Source organism: Tiliqua scincoides, chromosome 3 (genome assembly GCF_035046505.1).
Source record: "Tiliqua scincoides isolate rTilSci1 chromosome 3, rTilSci1.hap2, whole genome shotgun sequence".
Classification (NCBI taxonomy): domain Eukaryota; kingdom Metazoa; phylum Chordata; class Lepidosauria; order Squamata; family Scincidae; genus Tiliqua; species Tiliqua scincoides.
In genome coordinates, this window is record NC_089823.1 from 99,559,873 (window position 1) to 99,585,535 (window position 25,663).

The 25,663-nt window shown below is 43.4% G+C and overlaps 1 pseudogene; it reads left to right on the plus strand.

Moving 5' to 3' along the window:
* The first annotated feature begins 8,872 nt into the window (after positions 1-8,872).
* On the plus strand, positions 8,873-8,989 carry LOC136646226 (5S ribosomal RNA; annotated as a pseudogene).
* Positions 8,990-25,663: the final 16,674 nt, after the last annotated feature.

Sequence of the window (25,663 nt, forward strand, 5' to 3'; positions counted from 1 at the left end):
CTTTGTGGAGTTCACACATTCTCCCCATGTCTACTTGGGTTTTCTCCAGCGCAGAAAGTTCACATTTTTTTCTCAATATTTAATATTAGAAGTGTTTTGGGTCTTTATTTAGAATTTTGGTGGTGTTTTGTGACCAAAAAAATGCTGTACAAACTTAACTCTGGTTTACAAATATCAATTAGCCTACTATAAAATTGGTTTTGTTATAAGTCATTTTGCTTAAAATTGCAGTTTCCAAGAACCTATTGACAACTGAGGACTTGCTGTATTTACTGAGTTATTGACCCAAACCAGATATAAGCAGAGCCACGATGGTTCAGAAGCTTACATTTGGTTACATCAGTACTGAAGAAAAGTTCTTCTTCTTCTGTTTAAACATACATCTGAGGACATAACTGAAAAGCCCTATCGAAACATGCCTGATCAGAGTATATTTGCTGTATAAATACATGTGTATTGTGTGTAAATGATGCTTAATGCAAAACTAATAGCTTACACTACCTTTCTTGTTCTAGTTAAGCTTATGCTAACCAACACTTATCTGGGGAGAGCTATGCAAACAAAGGTTCTTCCACAACATCCTACCAGGTCTCTGTTATACAATAAAGTCAGGCGGCTAGTCCATGTTTAAATAATGGGTATTGATTCCTTTGTTAGTTACTGTCCTTGCTCTCAACTCCATTAATCAATGTAAGCTTCCAGAAATCCAATGTCTCTGTCATCAAGAGGAGAACACAGACAAGAACTGTAGGCCAAGGGGAAAAAAAGCACAACTATTTACATTTTCAGATCTCTGAAGATCTCTGAAGAAAAAGGAGAAGTTTTGGCTGGTTTTCATGAAGAAGTGACCATCTATTAGGGATCACACCAGAATCTCTAATAGATACTGGAAATCTTCTCCCATGTTACAAGTCTTATTTAATTTTCACATTTTTATACCACCTTTCCTCCGAGGAGCTCAGGGTGGTGTAAATGGTTCCTTCTTTTCTCCAGGATTGATCATAACTTGGCAGAAAGAGAAGTGAAATGTTTGGAATTTCAAGACAAGACATGGACCTTCTAGTAAAGCACACACATTGCTAAGTTGCAATCTTCCGTTACGTTCCAACCGCATTATCTACACTGACTGGTAACCAAATAACAGGTGTCAGATACACCTGGTGCCTTTCTCCATGTGACATGACAAATAAATGATGATGTTTTGAGTGTTCAAAAGAAAACGATGATGGCTCAGCAAGCAGAAATTCAATTGCGTAGACCAGCCAGTGACTCTATGTCCTTTTAAAAACATATCTGAAACAGTATAATTAAATCTATATTCCATAGCTGCACTTAACTATTCCCATATTTACTGAACACAGCTTTTTTGCTGGTATAACTTCAAGCAAAGTCAGAGGGCAGGTCCAGACTGGGAAAGGGGGGGAGGATCCAGTGTGTACTGCTGCCGCTGAGATCCACACCTACCCATCCCCAAACTGCTCCTGCCTTGCCTCTTCCACCACCTTACATGCTTTGGTATGGTCTGGGTGGGCCTTTGGTGGGCACACAGAACCTCCAGCTATCTGCTCCAGCAGCTTGGGTGCAGAATGAAATCCTGCATCTTTTGATCATAGCTAATAAGATCAAAATTACTTCAGAATCACCAATTATGAAGTCAGAATTGCTTCCCAATTCATATTAATTTAGGTTCAGAAAGGGTTATTTACAGGATAGATAACTATAATTATAACTTATCAGCACCAACCCTATGCATTCTTACGGGGGTGTAAAACCCATTAAACACTGTGGATCTTTCTTTTACATAAAATAGGCACTGTTAAGTGGGTTCCTAAACATGTTTAGGATACAAGAAACATTCTTGGGATTGGTCTGAAGTTAGTAATTCAATATGGCGGCTAGTCTATCCTGTTGAATCTAAGGCAAGGTAAAACATGCATCCAAAATTGGCATGCATGTCTTTATGAACCATCTTCACCATATGGGCTCACAGATTAGATATTAGAGTTGGCTGGAGAATGAATGAGCTTTCACATGTAGAATGGTTATAGGCAATCTCTGACTATTGTATTTAATTAACAGGGAGATGGTAATCTATATTTGCAAAAGCAGAATATCAGTCCCCTAACCCACAATCAAATAATATATTGTTGATTATTATCTCCTTAAGACAGTGGTATTCAAACTGGGGCGTTGTGACGCCCCAGCCTGTGGGTCCTGGCCTCTGCCTCCTTAAGGGGCAGGGGCAGCAGCGCGATCCACAGGATCATGCTGCTCAGGGGGGCTACAGGGGCTTGAGTGCACTTGCTCAAGCCTCCTGGAGCCTCCCGGGGGTGCGGGGAGCCCTTCGCAACCTTTGGCAGGGCTCCCCAGGTCAGGGAAAGTGAAAGCGGAGCAATCACACTCCACTCCACAAAACCGGAAGCGGAGCACAATCGCTCTGCTTTCCCTTCTGACGGGGCTGCAGGGACTGGGGTGCACCCTCCAGTCCCTGCAGCAGCCATCCCTGTGTGCGGGGAGCCCTGCACAAGTGCCTGCTGGGCTCCCCAGGTCAAGGAAAGGGAGAGTGGGGCGATCACGCCCCTGCTCCTTCCCCCTTCCCCCTGCTGCCTCCCCCCTGACCCCGCAAAGACTTACTGCAGGTTTCAAACTCCTGGAGAGTTTGAAACCGCAGCCTTAAGAGACTACAGATTGTCAGTTTCCATCATGCTTAATGTGCTATGCGTTCTTGTTTAATTAAAATGTTAACATTGCAGCTATGTACTTAGAAACTGGAAAGATGAGGAGCTGGAAAGAATATTATACCGATTTCAGCTTTCTTGCTACTCTGCTAGTTTCTGCCCTGATGTAGTTTATAGCTTGACCTTATTGATATTCATAACTTGAACTTATTGATATTGTTCTTGACAACTGTAATATCAAAGTTACACCTGAATTTTTCTGAAGTTGGGATGGACAGCTGGGGTCCCTCAGGTCAGATTCACCCCACCCTCCCAGAGCAATTTTATTTTGTCACTGCTCATTCATTCTAATTGGGGACTTTGAATTTCTGAAGTATCAAAACAGGAGGGGAGTAAAGTGACTATTAATGTTTACAAACTGCAAGTCAGAAAACCAACCTGTATCTTTCTCCCAACTCCACAAGAAGACGTGGCTGTAGTTTCTCCAGGTTCAACATCCACCCTCTCTTTCCGCTTGCTGTTCAATCAGGAATTGAGGAGGAAATGTGTGATAAGCCACAGCTGCCTTCAATTTTTCCACCACTGTTAAAGAAAAAATTTCTGCGTTAAACCTCAGCTTGTAATACGTTTTGTTAAGGATATGTGATAATATAATTCAGGGGTCTCCAAACCCCAGCCTGGGGGCCAGATGCAGCTCACAGTGAACCTCTATCCAGTCCATGACAAGTCTTTAGTTCCCTGCAAGCCTCTGGCCCACTTGACCAAATGTGACCAGAGCTGTGCACCGGTTGTGTCTAAGGGTGTTCTGAGAGGACACTTCTCAGAACACCTTCCAAAGGCCTAAAAAAAACCACATACTGGTTCTCCCAAAAAGCCAGAAATGATGCTTTTGGGTCCTCTGAAGAAAGATCATTCCCTCTCCCCAGGAACTCTGAATTATAATTCTGCAAATAAAGCTAAGAAGACCTAATAGGAATTTTTCTGACTAAATCACACGTCTCAGAATGCTTTAGGAAAGGCATGACCATTATTACTTGTCCTGTAGGTATGTCCTTTTTTTTTTTTAAACCATCTCCCCAAACCTTCCCAAAGGATACAAGCGGTGGTTTATCAGGAACCATTACTAGATAATATGGATTCCTTGGTAAATTTGTGGGTACATGCAGTAGCTACTGTAAGAGGAACAGTGCTGCTGACTTCATGTTCAGAATGGATTGTACTCACAGAGGACAAAAGTTTATAGGCTGTTGTGCATGTTAATCTGGTTTACTCCTAGCTAACTAAACTTTTCAGAAAAAAAATGCACATGTGGGAACAGCAGGAGATAATTAGCCGCATTAAATGAGGCTGTTCATTGGATTCCACAATAATCTCTCTCTCAGCAGGAGAAAAAAGGCTATTTGTGTCTCAAGGATCCTTACCCCTGACATTTCCTAATTGCTTTTCAGGAGCTCTGCTAACTTACCTGAACATCAGGGGAGATTGACCCTGAAGCTGACTAGAGTGGTCACTCTAGGCTGCTTGTTATATTCTTGGAGGACTGGTCAGAACCTGCCAGATAAGAAGGTTAGACTATTGATCAGGGGCAGAGCTGTGGTGTTTTTATCTGCTGCAAGACAGGAAGAAATTCAACAGATAATGCATTCTCTGCCACTAAACCCCATGCCTGGAAAAGCTTTTCCTGATGAATTTTGACCTGGGTTTGTTCAGGAGCGCAGGAGCCCTACCAGGGAAAAATTAGTCACATCTTCAGTGCCGGCAATTTTGTCTTTACCCAAAGCAGGCCTGAATCATGTGATACATACAGAGAGGGTGCAGAACATAGAAAATAGCGGCAAACCGATAATGGATAGTTGTGTATGTAAAGCAGTTGTTTAGCTCACTTCCCTGATTACCAGCTTTCCATTAGCGTTGTCTTTAATTCTTCCACATGCAATTTGTCCCTAAAATGCTGAAGCCTAAAGTCCCCAGCTGCCCTACAATATACATTGTTTCTAAATAAGTGAATGTTCTTTTACTTGCCCTGTAAGTGTTGTAAGCAAGGACCACTTCAGTTCCGCACCCTGCACAGTCTTGCATGATGTTGAGCTAAACAGACTTTCAGGGGTAATCTTAGCAGTACAAGAGGAAGCCAATAGTTATGGCAGAATGCAAGGAAAACACACAGCAGCCATTTGTCACAGTGACAGCCGCCAAAGTCCTGTGACAACTCAATTCACCAGCTATGCTCCTGTTTTCTCTGCAGCCCACCTTGCTGCAAAATAATAGCACTGACCGAATAATAGCATTGTCAGCAAAGTGCAGAAGAGGACATGGGGACATTGCTATCCATTCAGTGAAGGCTGATATTTGCACTGGTAGCACAGAGCAAGTTATGCCTTCTCCATTGCTCCTATGGCAACCCCTCTCCAGAAATAGCAGGGACTCCATTCTTTCTGTAGCCATGCTTCCAATCCCACTGCAATTAATGAATGGCGAATCTTTTAAAGGGGCCGCTTCTTCAGATCAGACAACTATTTAAATGACTTATATCCTTTCTTTCCCTCTAAGTAAGAGTGCTCATTTTTGTGTGGAGATTGACCCTTTCACTGCGCCAAACAAGATGGGGTGATGGATATCCATGACTGGAACTCCCATTTCTTCATAGTATAAACATTCCACAGGGTGGTTAGATTCTTTGTTTTTGTATATCAATTTATTTAATGGGATGTTCTCCCTTCCTTGGATAGTTCAGTGAACCTCCAACCTGGCCAGTCATCTCCTATCTGCTTATCTTCTCTTGTGTCTAGTTGGTCTTGATGCCATGATGTTATGGTAGAACTCATGGCCAGGGAATGCACAAAAGCATCCCCAAAAGGCCAGGTAAGGCAGTTTGCATTAACTCGCACCACCAAATAAAACACCAGACTGCAGCCTGGGTTTTAACTGGGTCACTTTTATTGATGAATTTATAAACATTGCAGCAGGGAAGGTTAGTCTATAAAATGCCAATTACCAGCATACAGAGCACTAAGTCAGGGGAAATTACTCTAGTCATCTACCTTCCTTGTAAGTATCTTGGGCATACCACTCAACAAAGCCAAGTCTAGCACAAGGCCTGAGTTCTCATCACCCCTGAAGGGTCAAGGCAGCTGCTGGACAAGGCTTGCCATGCTTCGCCAGTTCGGTCAAGGGCTTGCAGCGAGTCTCCTTCAAGCTGGTCAGGCATCATCAGAGCAATCATGGCCCATTCCTGATCTTGCTGCTTCAGATTGGACACCAGATGTAGTAAAACTGCCTACCCAAGCCTGCACGCATCACGTCAAGTGACCATTACGTGAACTGACCAAGTAAGGAAAAACCTAGTCTTTTAAACCCACACCTCACCCCCAGGCAGTCTGGGGTAGGCAAAAAAACTGCCAGCCAGGATGAATCAGGCTGACAACAAAGGCACGTTTGCAGGCTGGGCGCATGCAAAAGACCAGCCAAGTTAGAGAAGCTGTGAAGGGCAAGGAAGCTTCCTTCCGTAAATGGAAGTCTTGCCCTAATGAAGAGAATAAAAAGGAACATAAACTGTGGCAAAAGAAATGTAAGAAGGTGATAGGGGAGGCCAAGCGAGACTATGAGGAACGCATGGCCAGCAACATTAAGGGAAATAATAAAAGCTTCTTCAAATATGTTAGAAGCAGGAAACCCGCCAGAGAAGCGGTTGGCCCTCTGGATGGTGAGGGAGGGAAAGGGGAGATAAAAGGAGACTTAGAGATGGCAGAGAAATTAAATGAGTTCTTTGCATCTGTCTTCACGGCAGAAGACCTCGGGCAGATACCGCTGCCCGAACGGCCCCTCCTAACTGAGGAGTTAAGTCAGATAGAGGTTAAAAGAGAAGATGTTTCAGACCTCATTGATAAATTAAAGATCAATAAGTCACCGGGCCCTGATGGCATCCACCCAAGGGTTATTAAGGAATTGAAGAATGAAGTTGCAGATCTCTTGACTAAGGTATGCAACTTGTCCCTCAAATCGGCCACAGTGCCAGAAGATTGGAGGATAGCAAATGTCACGCCTATTTTTAAAAAGGGAAAGAGGGGGGACCCGGGAAACTATAGGCCGGTCAGCCTAACATCCATACCGGGTAAGATGGTGGAATGCCTCATCAAAGATAGGATCTCAAAACACATAGACGAACAGGCCTTGCTGAGGGAGAGTCAGCATGGCTTCTGTAAGGGTAAGTCTTGCCTCACGAACCTTATAGAATTCTTTGAAAAGGTCAACAGGCATGTGGATGCGGGAGAACCCGTGGACATCATATATCTGGACTTTCAGAAGGCGTTTGACACGGTCCCTCACCAAAGGCTACTGAAAAAACTCCACAGTCAGGGAATTAGAGGACAGGTCCTCTCGTGGATTGAGAACTGGTTGGAGGCCAGGAAGCAGAGAGTGGGTGTCAATGGGCAATTTTCACAATGGAGAGAGGTGAAAAGCGGTGTGCCCCAAGGATCTGTCCTGGGACCGGTGCTTTTCAACCTCTTCATAAATGACCTGGAGACAGGGTTGAGCAGTGAAGTGGCTAAGTTTGCAGATGACACCAAACTTTTCCGAGTGGTAAAGACCAGAAGTGATTGTGAGGAGCTCCAGAAGGATCTCTCCAGACTGGCAGAATGGGCAGCAAAATGGCAGATGCGCTTCAATGTCAGTAAGTGTAAAGTCATGCACATTGGGGCAAAAAATCAAAACTTTAGATATAGGCTGATGGGTTCTGAGCTGTCTGTGACAGATCAGGAGAGAGATCTTGGGGTGGTGGTGGACAGGTCGATGAAAGTGTCGACCCAATGTGCGGCGGCAGTGAAGAAGGCCAATTCTATGCTTGGGATCATTAGGAAGGGTATTGAGAACAAAACGGTTAGTATTATAATGCCGTTGTACAAATCTATGGTAAGGCCACACCTGGAGTATTGTGTCCAGTTCTGGTCGCCGCATCTCAAAAAAGACATAGTGGAAATGGAAAAGGTGCAAAAGAGAGCGACTAAGATGATTACGGGGCTGGGGCACCTTCCTTATGAGGAAAGGCTACGGCGTTTGGGCCTTTTCAGCCTAGAAAAGAGACGCTTGAGGGGGGACATGATTGAGACATACAAAATTATGCAGGGGATGGACAGAGTGGATAGGGAGATGCTCTTTACACTCTCACATAATACCAGAACCAGGGGACATCCACTAAAATTGAGTGTTGGGCGGGTTAGGACAGACAAAAGAAAATATTTCTTTACTCAGCGCGTGGTCGGTCTGTGGAACTCCTTGCCACAGGATGTGGTGCTGGCGTCTAGCCTAGACGCCTTTAAAAGGGGATTGGACGAGTTTCTGGAGGAAAAATCCATTATGGGGTACAAGCCATGATGTGTATGCGCAACCTCCTGATTTTAGGAATGGGTTAAGTCAGAATGCCAGATGTAGGGGAGAACACCAGGATGAGGTCTCTTGTTATCTGGTGTGCTCCCTGGGGCATTTGGTGGGCCGCTGTGAGATACAGGAAGCTGGACTAGATGGGCCTATGGCCTGATCCAGTGGGGCTGTTCTTATGTTCTTATGTTCTTACGCATGCCTAAAAGAGCTCAGTCTTGCCCCAGGGTGCAACTTCTTCAAGGGAGGGAAGCCTCAGCCTGGAGCACAAGTTGAGGTGGGGGCAATGGGCCATTAGTGTGGAGGCATGCTAATGGCTTTTCCTGGTGCATTCCTCTTTCTTGGATGCTGGTAATTATTCAAAAAACCAAAACGGCCCATGACAGGTTAAAGGTACAGCATTGATCTTGAAGATGGAAAGAGACTTTGGTGCAAGGCAAGTCTCATTAGGTGGTCTGATATTCTTCAGAAAAGTGTGTACTGTAGAGACGTCTGGAAATCCAAGATGTCTGAATAGGACTTGGTCTAAAGCCAAAAAGGAGTTAAGTCATCTTGTGTTGGGTTTGGAAGGATTGTATATTCTCATCTCCCCGGCACTGGTACAGACCCAATGACATTCACCTTTCAGACAAACACTGCAATATCTTCTCGATGGATCCAGTGTGGCTTGTTGGATGCTGACTTGGGCTGGTGGGGGGGGGGAGGGTATGAGACTAAGCTTGGGCTAGCCCTACCCTTGGAAGGTGGAATGAGGGGGGGTGAGTACAGAAGTTGCCTCAGTCACCCTGAGGCATTGTTTGGTGGGGGTTTTTTCTTGAACCAGCAACTATTACCCTGCGCATGCCTGATCTCGTCGGATCTTGGAAGCTAAGCAGGGTCAGGCCTGGTTAGTACTTGGATGGGAGACCGCTTGGGAATACCGGGTGCTGTAGGCTTATACCACAGTCTTTCGAGACTGAAGGTTGCCAACCAAAATCTCTTGGGGATCATGAGGAGGTACTGGAATCTCTCAAGGAAAAAAAAAAAAAACCAGTTCCCAAGTTCAGAGACATGGATCATGGGTGGTGGTGAAGAAAACCAGAATCCATCTTGGCACCTTAGGTGGTACAGCTTTGGCATGCCTCAACCAAGAAAGAGTCTGATCATAGACATTGACCAGGGTGCACTTGCCCAAAATGTTTTAGACTATGGAGGGCAGCAGAGGTCTGCTAGCTACATATCTGCACCAGCTGCAGATTTACAGTAATTAGTCTGTTTAGCAAATTGTTCCTTCTTCTAGTGGTGGTGGTCATTTGTTCCAGTTTCTGAGCCCTGCCTTTTTATTGCCACATTCAGTTGCAATGACTTAGCAATAAGAGCCGTGTGTCTTTCAAAGGAAAAAAAAAAAAATTCCTGACCATGAAGCACAAATGTCATACTGGCAAATTTACATTCTGTTGAATGAACATTTGTTTGGTTTCTCAAAATATGCATTGCTGTGTGAAGAAGTTTAAACTAAGACTGTTCCCTGAAGAGAAGGACAGGTTTTGTGTTTATTTTCTTTGGTCTCCTCACAATGCAATCTTGTCTTAAAACTCGGCAAGACAAGGAATGGAAGACAGATGGGTGTCATGCTTGATATTCAGCTTTATTTCCTTGATATTTTGACTGGGAAAGGATCTTTCTTTAATGGGGGGGGGGGGTTTCCTTTATTCTTGCCTAGAAAAGTATTTTAACTTAATCTAACCCTCTAACTGCATAGAAATAATTTGTATCCTATCATTTTGGAGTATTCTCCTTGTTTTGTGTATAAAACAATGATATAATGGATGGAAATGGATGGTTTAAAATGTACATACATCTATTTAAATCAATAAATAGCCACAAGTCACAGGAACATAAAAAAAAGCCCTGTTGAATCAGGCCAAAGGCCCATCTAGTCTAGCATCCTGTTTCACACTGTGATCCACCAGCTGCTTCTGGGAAGTCTGCAAACAGGATAAAAAAGGCTTCATTGCTCCCTTTTAACTGATATTCATGCTGCTGCTGTGAACCCGGAAACTGAGCACGACCAACATGACGAGGAGCCACTGGCAGATCTGTCTTCCATAAAGTTGTCCAATCCCTTTTTAAAGCCATCCAAGTTAGTGGTCACCATCACAACCTGCGGCAATAAATTCCAGACTAATTTTATGCTGTGTGAATAAATATATCCTTTAATATATTCTAAGCACCCGATCCTATGCTGTCATTCACCCCGCAGTACAGCGGCACCAAAATGGCCGCTGCCTTACCCTGGGGGGGGGGGGAGGAGAAGCAGCTGGAGGTCTCCTCGGGGTAAGGGGACATTGGGTCCTTTATCACATGTAGCACCCCTGCAGCCCCTATGGGGCTACTCGGATCTGCACCAGTGAAATCCTTGATTTGGGTAGCCCGTGTAGGGCTGTCTGGCACAGGAGGGGGGGATAGGTTTGGTGGCGGTCACTGCTGCCATCTCCGCTCCCTCCTGGGCCTGAACTGCCCTGTGTGCCACCCTCTCCCCACCCAGGTTCCCCAGTCCCTCCCCCTGCCCAGGAATGCCTTCCTGCCAAGTGGTGGAATACTCACTACTTGCAGGTATCCGCCATCCTCCGATTGGCATGGAGGCCCAGTACCAAGTGGAGTTCACCTTCCCACCAGGGCCTCTCTTCACAGTCACCACAATGTGCCTAATGGCATGTTTGCAACAGCAATTTACCCAGCACCCCCCAATAAAGACACAGGCAAGGGCATATGGTACAAATGGCCACTTTATTAACTATTTAAATATACTTCAGATTGCAACAGGGCCTAACAAATAAGTCATGCGGGTTCTACATGGGGGAAACAGAGCTGCCCATCTACTTCCCCCTATATTGATTTGGGCGATCACACCAGACTCTGGGCAGCGTCAGTACAAGCCTGCCGCCCCCTTCATTGTCACCCCGAAGGGGCAGGGTGGCAGGCTAGCTCAGGCTACCCGAGCGAACCCGCGGTGCGCCTTTACCACCAGGCCGAGGTTCATCCAGCCTGCGTCACCCAGCCGGGAATGCCAGCATGACCAAGCGTGGAGTCCACCCGGCCCTTGCCACCCTGCAGTGTACACCGATATGACCTTACCTACCCAAAACCCGCACGACACCTGCCTAAAGTGACCAAGAAGACCTATGGAAAACCCCCATTCCGCCCCTAATTCCACAGTCCGGGGTAGGCAAAAAACCACTAACCGATGTGCCAATTAGGCTGATGGCAAAAATTCCTACCCGGCCCCAGAAGGCAACCAGCTAGTCTCGGACTGCCAGAGGGTGGGCGGGTGGGTGACCGCTGCCTGGTTCCGACTGCGCGGGCTTCTCCGAGCAGCCTGCACGTGGCCCCAGACCAATTAGCCCCCAGCCAATCGGCTGCGAGGCTGGCCCGTCCTGTGTCTCGTGAGGGGGCAGGGTAAACGCTGGTGGTGCGCTAATACACGTGCCACCAGAATTCCTGGGCAGAACGCACCCGAGCAGCGCTGCCCAAGAGGAGGATCAAGATGTAAATATCCCACCAGTCAGTTTCATTGGATGTCCCCTAGTTTAAATATCGAGTTTGTGAGAGACAAACTTCTCTCCACCCAACCGCTGCCAACCATGCATAATTTTATGTCTAAATCATGGCCTAATGCTTTTCCTCCAAGCTAAAAGCCATGGTAGCCTTTCCTCATAAGGCAGGGGCTCCAGCCCCTTGATCATTCTGATTGCCTTCCTCTATAGAATCTTTTCCAGCTCTGCAATAGCATTCTTGAGCTGTGACAGTCCAAACTGTACATAGTACAGCAAATGTGACTTTTTAATGACATATTTTAATTGGTGATCCTGGGTGTTTTAAGGTTTTAATTGTTTCAATATATATTGTTTTATTTTATGTGGATATTGTTAGCCACCTTGAGTTCCCTTTGGTGTTGGAGAAAGGCAGGATAAAAATCTTATAAACCAGTGGTTCTCACACATTTAGCACTGGGACCCACTTTTTAGACTGAGAATCAGGACCCACCAGAAGTGATGTCATGACTGGAAGTAACATCATCAAGCAGGAACATTTTTAACAATCCTAGACTGCAATCTTACCCAAGAGTAAGTCCCATTGACTATCATTGTTAAAAGAATATACATAGTAGCTTGTTAAAAATACAGGCGTGTTACATTTCCCAAATGCAGTCACATACCATGGTAGCATCAAGTCTAATATATTAAAAATAAAATATTGAAATAAATGGGGACCCACCTGAAATTGGCTTGCGACCCACCTATAATGGGTCCCAACCTACAGTGTGAAAAACACTGCTATAAAAAAACAACAGTTCCCCCCACCATCTAGTCTACTGCCAATTTGAATTATTGCCAATTTGGGAATTATTGTATATGGGCTGCATTCACAGTTTTCCTTCCTTAGCAGCAAGCAATCTTTCCAAAAGAGCAAGTAAACTGTAGATGCTACCCTACACTACCTATTAGCAGAGAATAATTCTAAGGACATCCCAATTCTGAGGAACAAAAATAACAAATTATGCCCATAATTAACTGGCTGCCTCTCATTAACACAGATGTTACTGAAATTAACTTCAGCATTACCTGTTGGAAAAAAGCAATCACATGAGATAGATGTGACTAGACTGAAGGATTACACAAAACATTTCCTTATCTCCAAAGCCTTCACTTTTAATTCTATAGACGCTATGTCAGTGGTTCTCAAACTTCTCTGTGTCAGTGGTTCTCAAATCTCCGGGGAGATTTACTCCCCGGATAAGTCTTTGTGGGGGCGGGGGCCGGGGCAGCAAAGTGATCCCCAGGATTGCGCCCCTGTCGAGGGAGGGAGTCCTATTTTTTAACAAAACTTATGTGCTCCCAGGTTCCAGGGGGTGTGGGGAGACCTGCGGAGCGGTTGCAGGGCTCCCTGCGGCTTCTAAACAGTGAAAGTTGCAAGCGCGACGAAACCGGAAGTTCCAGTTTAATTCCCCACTGGAAGCGTTCCCCAATGGAAGCTTGCTCTATCTCCTCCTCCAGTCATCCTGAGCTCAACACAAGGGTGAGAAGGAAGCAGGAAGAGAGTGAGTATGCTAACCACTAGACACTACAGCCCTGGATCAGTGTGCAGTCACTGACAGCCCTTCGCTCAACCTTGACACAACCAAGCTTACCATCAGGGATCTTTTGATGTTGCCATTTCATCTTATGTTGAAGATGTGATGATTACAAGGGTTACAATACATACTACATCTATTTATTTAGGTCAAGGTGGAGTTGGCAATTGAAACATAGTCATGACATTTAACATGTTCTTTTCCTCCCCTTTAAAAAAAAATGTGTGAGGCCAGCATTTTACAACTGTCTTAGGTTGCAGTGCTACACGCACTTACCTGGGAGTAAGCCCCACAGAACACAGTGATACTATACTTACTTTTGAATAAAAATGCATAGGATTGCAGTATTAGAAAATGAAGGGTCCCCCCTCCCCACAAGAGCTCAAAGAAACAAAGCAGTCCTGGCAATATTAGTCAAAATCCTTCAGTTCACTTTAACAAAATGCTGTCAAGAAAAACAGCAGGTGCAATAGACCAGAGATCAATCTGTCTTTATTATTTCAGTCATCTCTCCCTGAGCAAAGATGATTCAGCATTCATGCTATGTCTTCAACCTATCTTCTCAGTTCCAGAATGTCAACATGATAACGGTGACTCTTGGTGGTCTGCAATACACAGCACCCTTATTTATCCAATCAAAAAGCTAGACTAGCTCAGGGGAACTCATTTTATAAGCGGGTTGTCTACTTTATCCCCTTCCTGGTCATTTGATCCAGGCAATGCAGAGCTACTGGAGGCCAAACAGTTTTGAGATACTATCGCCGAACTACCTAGAGCTGCCAGCCTTTGAAGCTACAGTCCAGGACAGATGTAAATCACACACATTTGAAGACAGAACATTACAGTCAAAAGCTCAGTAAAGCCGGTTGAGCAAATTAATGCCATGCTATGCAAGTCCGATTTGCAACACACGCATGCATGCTTGCACATATTCATAACTTCCTGAGTACAATTATTTTACTTTGGGGGAACAGAAGACATTGGTTGGAAACAAAGACAATCAGGAGAAATGCGAATTATTTTTGGAAGTCTTATTATTACCACTCTACAGAATTCATAGCAGCCCGGCTGATGGGCTGTACCTTACACCTTCCCTCCAAAGATTCTGCCATGTGCTTTACAGGCAGTACAATTTGCTCAACACTGTATAAGGTCAGAAGAGCAGCAGAAAATTGAGAAAGGGAATGGTGCTAGTGTAGGCAAGGAAGTCCACATACTTCACATATTCCACGTTCCATCTTTCTTTCATCCAAGGTCCTACTTGGGTTCCACCTACAGGCCAGTTCCACCTTTGCCTCCACCTGAGGAAATTAATTCCTCCTCTTTTCCTTCCTAAATTGCCCACGGAGGGATGGAGAATTCTGCCACACTCTTGAAGGAGACACAGCACCACTGGCGAGGGGGCTCTTTGTGCTGGGTATATGAGAAGCAGGGGCATTTGCCAGAGAAGGGGAGGAGCTGTTGCCAGGGGTGTGGAGTCATTGGACACATGTGAATCACATATAGAACTTGTGTGAGGGAAATACTGTGCTTTCACTAACATTTTCTGGAAAATGTGTTCCCACCCACACTCACAACGCACGTACACATTTGTTTCAGTGCTACTGATTTCTCAGGCCTCTTTGACACAGCATTATGAGATATGAGGGAACCAAAATCTATCCTATAGACTAGTACAGTTGCAGAGGGAATATTTTCTAAATGATTTTACAGGCCTCATTGTGAAAGCAGCATTCAAATCACTTGGCTCCACAAATACTGTTCTTACCCTGCAAAGCGCAAAAGAAAAGATTGTCTTGACCCCCATATACAACCTGAACAAAAGATTAGGAGCAATCATATTCTTGCCATGACAGCCATTTTCTTTTCCAATTAAATGTAAGCTTTCTTTCTATTGTTAGACTTTCCGCCTTTATGGAACACCTAATTAAATTATGAATCCATTCCAACCAATTCACACACCTGTACTCTCTTATCATTAAAGACATATTCACTTTTATTCATTGGAAAACAGATAGGACTGTGACCCTAAACAGGCACATGAGTTAGCACAGCTATAGCAAACACAAAAGCTGTAGCAGCATAGAGAACTTGACGATCAGTAAAGTTTCCTTATTCCATACTATGATATTGATGTTACTCTGCAGCAGTGGTTCTCAAACTGGTGGGTCAAGACCAGGGGTGCTCACACTTTTTTGGCTCGAGAGCTACTTTGAAACCCAGCAAGGCCCGGAGATCTACCAGAGTTTTTTTTACAATGTTCGCGCCATCATAACATATAACATTTATGTGTACAACGTATATTGGTGTACCTTGAGCCCCACTGAGTATAACAGAACTTACTCCTGAGTAGACATGCCTAGGATTAGGCTGTGAGGCTGCAATCCTAGCCACACTTACCTGGGAGTAAGCCCCATTGAGTACAATGGGCCTTACTCCCAGCGTTTCCTCCCAGAGGCACCTGAAAGGGGGGGGTCGGCACTCCGCGATCTACTCATTTTGCCTCGCGATCTACCGGTAGATCGCGATCCACCTATTGAGTACCCCTGATCAAGACCCACCAGTTCGTGTAACGCTTCCCCCACCCCTTTAAGAAGGTGTGGGGAGCCCTGCGCAGCCCTGCACAGTGCTCCCCAAGGCTTGGAATTTTCACTAAAAGCGGGTGCAAAGCACTTCTGTTTTGCAGGAGGTGCTTTGCACCCACTTTTAGTGAACGTTACAAGCCTCGGGGAGTGTCGCGTCGGGGAGCGTCACATCACTGCCCTAGCCCCTGCCCCGGAAGAACTTACTGAAGGAATAAAGTTCCCTCAAACTTTGAGAACCACTGCTCTACAGGCTTGGGGAGAAAAAATAATAAAACCTACAATGTCAAATATTTGGGGTACATTTGTTTGGGTCTTTTTAATGTACATTTTAAAATTTTTATGCCAACCACTGAAAGTCTTTGTGGTGATCCCATATGGCCATTGCAGGAAAGGATTCCCTCTATGTTCAGTGTTATCTCTTCACGCATGCGAGGAATACAGGGGTGGGAGGCATTGGTTGGTCATGGAATGCATTGGCACTGGATGTGTGGCTAGTTGATGTACTCTCACTCCTTCCTTTCCCTTGTTCATATATGTGCCAGCCCATATATGAAATCCAGCTAGGGGCCATGCACATGCAGAAGGGAGGCCTTGTACAAATATCACTGGCTCGGTTGGGAATGTCACAATTTTCCATTTTACTTACAAGTCAAACAGCCCAATCCTGCTAAACTCCCTGTGTGGTAATGCAGCTGCGGCAATGTGGCATCCTTTGTATCCTTCAGGGGAGTTTAAGGCCTCTGAAGGTTTTCTTAGGTTAAGAGAACATTTGTTCCCTTGCCCCAGGGTAAGCCTGCACCAGCCCCCTGGGTCTACTGTGCCATGTACATCACTGGCGTAAGTCCATATGGACCCGTGTCAGGAGATCAGAGCCAAGAAAGGGGATAGGATACTGCCATGCATGCATTGCTACCACTTATACCACCCCCCTTCCTAGCCCCGATCTGCCCTCCTCCCTGCCCCATCACTGCTTTGTTCTGCTCCCTCACCATCATCCTCCACCCTCTGTGCAAATGTACCAGTGTCAGAGGGTGTCTGTGAACTGCTGGTGTGTGGAGCCGGCCACCTTTATGGACTAAAGAACTCTTTATTGCTTTTAGCCATTCATTTACTTCATTTTTTCCAGTTCTCTTTGGCTTCTGTCATTGGAAATACATCTGATTGCACTATTTCAATGGTATTTCAGCCACTGGACACTTGTAAGGAAAGTTGTGTGGTCAAGCTCAAGCCAGTTGTTGATAGCGGGAGGCCTAATATGCCTTAAAGTAGGCCATGAACCTGTTTTTGGATAAGATCCGTGATTTGGAAATTCTCCTGGACCCAGTTCAGCTTTTTAAATGTCCAGGCTATGTCCGTGGCTGCCTTTTTCAGCTTCGGCAGCTATGCCATCTGTGCCAGGGACAGAGGCCTGACCATTGTCTATTGAGCATGCTGAATGTGGGGCTGCTCTTGAAAACTATTCAGCAACTCAGCTCATTCAAAATGTGGCAAACAGATTGCTCCCTGGGGCTGATTATACGGCAGATATTACATCTGCAATGAATCAACTCCATTGGCAGTTTCTGGATACAATTCAAGGCGCTGGTTTTACAGAAAAGCTACTCAATGAGAAATATAAACAAGGAAGGTGGATAACGATCATTCTTGTCCTGTGTCACTCTGCAGGAAAAGGATATGTGATCAAAAGTGATTCAATTAAAGCAAGGTGCACAGAGATTTGAGCAAAGTTTGATCATGGAGGACATGTATAAATGGATGTGTGACTGATTTTTTTTCCCAAGGAACCAAAATGATAATCCCAAAGAACTTGAATGATTACCTTTGCTGTACAATATTAGACGTAGGCCACATTTAATTTGTTTGGTTTAATTAATATGATTATAATTTGTCAGTCTCTTTGGAATAAAGCTAGATAGGCGAGTCAGAATAAATTAGCAGTGGTGAGGCTGAAGATAGCTTGCTTGCCAATTTTTTATTGTTTAGATTAATTATATTGTCAATCCGAGCTGCAGTCTTCTGAATTACGATTTCTCCTTTCATCCCTCTCAGACATAGTAACATTGATATATATATACCACAACAGAGAACCTTCTCCAGAGCTTATCTAGAACATTGGAGAGTGGGAGGAGCAGGACTTTGCACATTACTGGGTAAGAGGGGGCAGTATTTAGTATGCTGCCTCAGACATTAGGAAGTCTTAGGTCAGCCCTGCAAAGACCCATGGAAATGAACTTTTCTCATATCTTTCAGTAGTTGTCATTAACTTTCTTTGGATGTAATCCTATACAGTTTGCTCTGAGTCATTGCAGCAAATGTAGTATCTTGATTTCATTTACCAAATCTTAGTGGATCACAACCTAAACTGATTCAATGGCGGTGGGCAAACGAAACTTGCATGGCAAGAACCACTGCAGGATGGCGAAGAGGAAGGAAAATGTTACTAAACAGAGCGACACTGCTTTGCCACAATTAGTTTGCAATACCTGTGGAAAATAAAAGTGAGGTGCTTCTGAAATTCACAAAAGCAAAATAAAAAAATCTCACGCCACTGTAATCTGTCTGATCACGAAACCCAGATACTTTGTAAGATGAACATAATGCAAAAACTGCTCAGATTTTAGATAGACAGTATTTCAGTTCTAGCTCTTTGGAATTTAGCAGGAGAGCGGGATATTTTAACCTCTACTGCTATTCACCATGGGAGTTTGGAGTATGATCCTGTTGGCAAGTTAAGCACTTTGAGTTAAGGGAGGTATTTACATGTACTCCATTAAAGGTTAAAAACTTTTTTAAAATTCTTAATGGCTGTTCTATGGCCATGCAATGCTTCAGAACAATGAAATCCTCCAGTGACAGCTTTATGACAACATATTTTGCTCTAATAGAATTAATAAAGACTGGTTTCTTATATTTGACTTTTCTGTTTCAACATTCAATTTAGTATTGTGTGGTTTTGCCAGGGACCCTTTTTTTCTATCTTACTCCTTCAAATATTTACACACATGTGTCACTTTGTACATGAAGAGTTCTATTGATTGCAACAGATGCATGACAAGCAGAGTTTGGTCATTATTTTCCATCAGGGCTCAATTCAAGCCACAGACAACTGCAACTGCTATTTAACAAACTGCATTCTTCCAGTGGGAAATGCTTGTTTCTCTGACATAATTGAAGACACACATACATTTGTTCAGTTCCTTTCTAAAGGAAATATATGTATTTTCTAGTGCTAAGCAGGGGAAAGCAAGAGAGCGCGTGAGAGAGAGAGAGAGAAAATTCCAACATTCACACCAGTAGAGGCTGCCAATTTGCAAGAGTACCCACCACAGACGACATGAGACAAGATATTGATTGTATAAACTGGGCCACTTTATTGTTTATACCATACAAACCAAATTCTACAGAGGCTCTTGTAGGTAACTCCTCCCCCAATTTAGTGTGGGTACTTAACCTGAGAGAGACAGAGGCAACTGTTCACTACCCCCATCAGGTGTAGCACCCTGGCTCCTGGAAAATTTTTGACAGGTTCCCTGGAAGTGGGGTGGGTGGAGAACATTACCTTATTTTCTTGTACACATGAACTGTTTTAACAGTGCCAAACTGTAAAGAAGTTGTTGCTAGTCATTGAAATGTAAGGCTATTGAGAGGATCAAGAGCAGAGCTAAGTTTAGCATCCGTCAGAATCAACAGTAATGACCCATTATAAGATGTAATTCCCAACCTTTTGACTACACCAGAACTGCACACATAGATTGAAGGGTCCTCTTTGCTAAGGAATGTATTAAATAGCTAAGCTATACAATTATATTATGGAATTCCTTTTATAACATCAGATCTAATAAAACATCAAGTTAAATTCACTACCTAATCAGAAATAAATTGAATTCTTCTAAATGTTATGCTTATGGACCAGTTCAGTTCATATATTTCCTCTTCTACTAAGGGTGGAGATTTACTTCCCCCCCCCCCCCAACAATATCTTTAACTTGGGATTTTGCAGAGATGTTTCAATTTAGCTGAAGTTTAAGGTGAAAAAAGAAAAAAAAAACATGTTGCATTCTGAAAGAGTGGTGTATATGGTTTAAATTAAGTCATTTCAAATTGAAAAGACACATACGTGTGTAGATTTAGGCAACATGTCTTTTAAAAAATGATTTTGTAGGGTGAGCTTAGTCCATAAAATATACTAAAATTAGTAACTGAAATATCTTGCTGGCCATACACTCATTTATTTTTATTTACTTCGTCATGCACGGTATCTGTGCTTCCCCCCCCAACAACAAAACTATTATTATTATTATTATTATTATTATTATTATTATTATTATTACAACAAAACTATTATTATTATTATTATCATCATCATCATCATCACCACCACCAAGAGACGTGCTAACTACAACTGTCTCAGTGAATAGCATATTTACTTGTTTTACACTAGAACCCTATGCACACTTTCCTGGGAGTAAGTTCCATTGAACAAAGTAGGACTTACTTGTGAGCAAACATGTATAGCATTGCACTATCAGTCCCCATATTTATGGAAGATAAATAAATCACATATTTTGCATGCATAAGTTCTGAAGTTCAATTCTGATTGTCTTCAAGATCAAAGTAGGCCTGGAAAAAACCCAAATCGCACCTTGACAGCTTGCTTCTCTTTAGACTTGACAGTGCTATATTAAGGCTGCAGTCCTATACCAATTTTTGTATGAGTGAGTCCCACTGAATAAAACGAGAATTACTTCTGAGTAAGCATGCATAGGATTGTACTGTAAATGCACCAAAAGTCTGACCCAAACTGATGGTACGAATCATTTGTAGTTCAATGTTTCCATCTGTTTTTCTCTATAATTAGGCTACTTTCCACACAATCCATGTTTACTCCAAAATAAGTCTAATTTTGTTCAATAGGGCTTACTCCTGGGAAAGTGTCTATTGGGACTGCTGCCTTTGTCTCTACAAAAAAGCTAAGAAAGGCTTCCAAGTTCAACAATGTGCATATGCAAGCATTGTACCAGAATTGTTCCTGCCCTAAAGCTTGCAAGCAGAACCAAGATGAGCATGAATGTGCTTTGTAGCCACAACATAAAGTTCAACTGCAGGAATAAAATCCTAAAGTGGTTAGATTTCTGCTGCCACATTGCATGAATACTTCTTTGCAGGTCCGATGTCTTATCTCCTTTGCCAGTGTGTATATTTATCCCAACACTGACTATGGCAAAGAAGCAGGAAAGCACTGGGATGGCACCTACACCAATTGATTGGCGCCTTCACCCTCACTAACGGTTTCTATGGACAACAGATAGCTTCATGCCTGTCTTCTAGTTCCTCTTTCTCTTTCCTGTCGGCTGATTCTGCATTCACCTGACCCGCAGAGTTTTTCCTCCTAAAATCAACTGAAGGGAATATCAGAACAGGACTTTGTGCGATTAACAAGAGGATTTGGCTCTCTTTTAATATTCAGGATTAGAATAATGCCAAAGCTAAACATCACTTGAGCTACATACAAATGATAAGTTTAGTGAAAGGCGCTTTGAAAACCTGGCATAAGATAGATTCCATTCAAAGAGATTTTACAATATTGCACTGAATGTGTTCCCCCCCCCTTGTCCCCATAAGGCACTTTAAAATAAGGATGAGCAAATACACTGATGTACCTCAAATCAAGTGGAGTCTTTGTTTATCTTCCAAGCAATGCCACAGCCAGGTTGCTGGGGATCCTGGGGCAAAGTTCTGCATTGAGCCCCTCATGGAACCCCCACCCCATCTCCAGATAGTGCAGTACCACCAGTGCTGATGGTTCAGGAGTTAGCTTGGCCAGGTGGTCCCTCCATTGGAGTGGGCCCTCAGCCAGTGCCCCATACTTGGTCAAACTTTAACAGCATCCTTAGTTCCAAGTGAATGCTGCAAAAGCTCAAAGCCTTTGCATAACATTGCATAAGCTTTTGCATAACAGTGTACCTTTCTGATACACTGCCTGCAACATTTCTACTTCAGAATAAATAGATGTAGAAGCTATGGTACTGTTAAACATTCTGTAGTGGAACAGCACTATTAGTCTGTGGAAACAAGGCTTTGGCCTACTCATGCCACAATTACTGGGATAGGCCACGATCCATTATGCTTCTGAGGTACTATTATGCCTTAACCTCATGCTCACCCACTGGTATTGTTTACTTATTATCTATCCGTTTGGACAGCGGAGTCTTCCCATCATCTTGTCATGAACTAATTTTGAAATTCACTTCAGTTTGAAAAGCAGTTTGCATGAGGCAACAACAAGGGTGGTGATAGTTCAGGTTCAAGTAAAAAATACAAGTCTAACAACACACTAAATGCATAACCACTCAGAAGTAAGTCTCATTAGTAAGTCTCATGGGGCTTACTCGCAGGAAAATTCATACAGGATGGCAGCCCAAAGCACCTCAGGGTTCAGGACTCACTGTGCTTCAATAAAAATCAGCCTTGTCTTTAAGGGGCTATTGCACTATTGTCATTCTTTTCATTGCAACCATTTTAAGTTGTTCTTTTTTAGATTATCCTTATTTTAAAAGCTTCACTCATTAAATATGTTAAAATATAGTGGCAAAGAACAATACACTTTGTCAATAATTCAACAGTACAGAAGATCCATTATCTAGATTATTCTAGAAGATCAATTAGATTATTTATTTATTATTTATTAGATTATTTATTATTTATTAGGTTATTTATTGCTCTTTGAAATAAAACATGCACAAGAGCTATACAACTGGGCAACTGATACTGTAGCAATATAAGTAATTTAAGGACCTTGGCATCTTGCTCATCATGACACACTGCTCTCCACTTAAGGGACGACTGTTTGACCACCATGTTTTCTTCATCCTCTTCATACTGGACTTTGACAACATTGGCCAAGCTCCAGAGATAATCCTCTGTGGTGTTCCACTGGTCCCCTTCAAGTAGTATGTGCATGTCCACTGAGGCTATCAGTCTCTTGTAAGACATCTGGGATCTCCCCAGAGAGCTATTGTGTCCCAGGGACCAAGACAAGAAAGGAGTGGCATCCCCCTATTTCAGCCTACCCAATGCTAGTTACCCAAGCAACCAGCATGGCAATGGTAGATATCTCATCTTCTATTGCTATCACAGATGTAGCAAGAGATTGATCTTCACATATACCATTGAGTCCAATACATGCATGAGAACCATGTCCAGTTAACTTTATCAGCATTTTTTCCTGGTGTATTTTGCCAACACCCATTGCTTTGAAGCAGTCGCTTCCTCCATGACTTCAGAAGTATCAAGTTGTTATTCTTGGTCCATTTGTGGAGGACTGTTATCTTATGGCAATAATCATGCCTACTTCTTGCAAAGAGGAAATAAAGAACAAAAACAAATCTGTAGCACATACCGGGAAGTGTTATCTTTGTTGAAATGTTCCGTTTGCACTTTTTACTTGCCGGCAGGTGTTCCTGATGTGGTTCATTTCAGGAGCCATATTCGGGTTACTTGGTAGCTCTCCAGATGTTTAATGTCATTGAATTGATATGCCTGAGTGACTTTCTAGGCTAGTATTCTCAAGCTGTGGTACACTGCTTCTAACCTCCTGCTCCTCTGTTCATTTCTCTCATCAAGAATGCTTTGTTTGCCTAATAATATATTTCCTCAGCATTTGCTCCAGATCCCTTACAAGGTGAGTCAGGAAGCCATCCAAATCCAATCTATGAGGCAAACTTTTTCCTGATACAGAATACTCGATGTGACACTTGATGTGACACATTGATGTCACTCGATGTGACACTTGATGTGATCATGCAATCTAATGATAGTAAAGGGAAAAAAATCTCAAAAATGGGTAGGATGTTTTTTTAAAAATAAAAGCTTGTCAGAATATAAGGAAACACTCTCCAAACATTGTAATTGTGCCCAGATTCTTAATTTGGGAAGATCAACACTTGCTGGAGCCTGTTTTTATGCACTTCATTCATCAACAGTCTTAAATACCTGTTTTTCAGATACAGAGAGATGAGTTTATGTATATCTATTTATAGTTTGCTCACACTATTTATAGTTAACTAATGTCACTTAGAAGCACCTTTCACTTAAATCAGTGGGACTCAAGGCCAAGTGAGTGTGCTTAGTTTCAAGGTATCCAAGTGTACCAAAGGTCACAATCTGAAATGTTTTTGAAAGAGACATGCAATGAAAAATATAGTGGACCAAAACTTCCCTCTGTCTACCTCTTCTGACACTTCGCCCTTTTGTCTCTTTCTCCCTCTGCTTTTCTAAGAGGTTCAGTGCATCTATGATGATGGAGATAAGCACCAAAAACAGGTACTATTAGCATCTACCAGCCATGATAGTCTTTTATTATTCTTATTTCTGAGGCAGCATTTCCTCTGCTTAGCCAACACTACCAAGCTACCTCCCTGCAGGGACAACAGCAAAAATTCCCTTAGCTGGTGCCCTTGGGACTAATGGAATTGGCACATTATGTCCACCCTGTAAAGAACTTCATTTAACTCAGCTCTCATATTCTGAAGTGGGGTCTGCCCAGGCAATTTTCAGCTTATACCTTCCTTTACATAGTTCTGCCTCTCTCTCAGTTTGGGCTTGACACCTTAAATTATACAGCTTTAAGGTAAGTTCACACTAAAAGGTAAGTTCAGAAGTGTAAGCAATTAGCCTTTTCCCAGCAGCTTAGGGGCAGAAGGACTACTATCCATTAAAAGACTCATTCCTGGCCTTTGGCAACAGAAGGGAAAATGCTAACCTGAGAGGTGTCATTGGCCCTTAGGGAAGCTAAACATTCTGGTGGAGGAATTTGATGGTTGCGACCCATCCCTTAACTCCACTGCAAAATCACGGCCATGCTAAATGTACAATAGTTATGATGTGAACTTGATTCAAAGGTAGGGTTGTGGGCTCACTCTTCTGGAGGGAATGAGTTATCAAGGACCCCAAGCATCACTGAACCATGCTTCAATTACATCAAGCTCTAAGTTATGGGTGTAATCAGACATCAAACACAAAAATTACAGGCCACTTCAGTTTCATTACATTTTCTACCTATTCAGAGGCACTGAATACCTCTGAATATGCTCAAAAGAGTGCAGTTGCCTTCATACTCCATTGTGTTTCCCAAACCACAATGGGCCCTCAGTATCCATGGGGGATCCATTCCAGGACCCACACCCCACAGATATCAAATTCTGAAAATAGTGAAATGTGTGTGGAGGGGAGCTACTAGCAAACCAGAAGTGCCTTTCAAAAGTCTCAGAGAGGACTTCTGAGGCACAGGGAGGCATGCACTACCTTCTTCCTCCTCAGACCCAGTGGCGTTGCTAGGGAGGTGCGGGGGGTGCGGGCCGTACCGGGTGACACGCAGGGGGAGTGATGCACACTGGGAGGGTGACGCGATAAAATCGCGGTGGTTAGGAGTAACACCATGTTATATACCGTTGGATGTGGAATTTCCAGCAGAATGCAATGCAAAAAAATGGGAGTGAAACATCTCCTTTCTATCAAAAGTTATTGGCAAAAAACCGGAAAACAAAAAATGCATGGAGCCCAATGGAACATGAAACCGAGCCGTATCATGCATTTATTCGCGAGTAGGCGAACGTGCCTTAGTCCGTCTGAAAGGGCAGGCGGAGAGGAATCCAACAACACCAGAATGGTCCTGATCCAATGAATGTAGCCCAAAAAAAACACCCAAGAATTAGGTCCCTCCCTCCAAGGTGGCGAATGTATTGAGCCCTATGGAAAGCGAAACTAAGCCACATGGTCGCGTTTAGTCACAAGTAAGCAAATGTGCCTTGGCTCCTGGGCAGTTCAGGCAAAGGGAAATGTGAGGCCACCAGAATGGTCCTGATTTGATGAAACTGTGCAAAAGACATAGTGGAAAAGACATTGATGCAAAA